Here is a 368-nt window from a genome sequence, read left to right on the forward strand (position 1 = left end):
CGCCAGGCAGAGCTGGGAGTCCGGGCGCTCCGGAGCGCACCCGAGAGCGCGGTGCGGGGGAGAACGCAGCCCCTCCTGGGGCCCCTGGGAACGTGGCGCTTTTCGCCCAGAGCCTCTCGGGGGGCGAGCTTGACCCGGGCGGGGGGATGAGGCCGGAGCACTGGTTCTTCGTTTGTGTAGCTGTGAACGGACCGCGGCGCGGGAGCCCGCGTTTCGGGCGCGTGGCAGCGCCCGTATCCCCATTCGGGAGTGTCCCATTTTCATTTCTCTTTCTCTCCTGCTCGCCTCCCTAGCTTTTCGCTTTGCCGTCTCTTCTACCCCCCTTTTCTCCCTGCCGGGCCTTGGAAGGGCGGGCTCCGCTCCCAGCT

The 368-nt window shown here is 68.2% G+C and overlaps 1 protein-coding gene across 1 annotated transcript in view; it reads left to right on the forward strand.

Moving 5' to 3' along the window:
* The window catches only part of EFNB1 (ephrin B1), a 12,536-nt gene that overhangs the window by 1,313 nt on the left and 10,855 nt on the right, over positions 1–368 (forward strand). The window lies entirely within an intron of this gene.

Source organism: Pteropus alecto, unplaced genomic scaffold (assembly GCF_000325575.1).
Source record: "Pteropus alecto unplaced genomic scaffold, ASM32557v1 scaffold312, whole genome shotgun sequence".
Taxonomy (NCBI): domain Eukaryota; kingdom Metazoa; phylum Chordata; class Mammalia; order Chiroptera; family Pteropodidae; genus Pteropus; species Pteropus alecto.